We start from the raw sequence: 411 nt of genomic DNA on the forward strand, positions 1-411 counted from the left end.
TGTCCTTGTCCCTTGTTGTCCTGCTGCGGCGTCATCGATCACTGGCTCACTAAGAACATGAGTTAGTGGATTTTTTTTATAAGAGTGAGGGCTTAGAGTGAGCGGGGCGGGGGTTGGGATTGGTCTATTCAGTTATGAGCGGAATAATTTCCATACTTAAAAAAATATGGCAAATTGCATTTCATTAGAGATTGCTTTGAAGCAAATTGCATGAGCAAGCAATTCATATATTGTTTTTGATCAAGTCATACAATTTTCTGGTTAGGATCGAAAGGTAAATGCATTGGTTGATTACTTCAAGAGTTAATAATGGACATGGTAGCATATCAGTTGCAAGCCCAATAATGGACATCATATTTTGTTTCATGATAATGCACGACATTCAAATGTATCTCGTCCTCGTTGATGATG

This window comes from Triticum dicoccoides, chromosome 2A (genome assembly GCF_002162155.2).
Source record: "Triticum dicoccoides isolate Atlit2015 ecotype Zavitan chromosome 2A, WEW_v2.0, whole genome shotgun sequence".
Classification (NCBI taxonomy): domain Eukaryota; kingdom Viridiplantae; phylum Streptophyta; class Magnoliopsida; order Poales; family Poaceae; genus Triticum; species Triticum dicoccoides.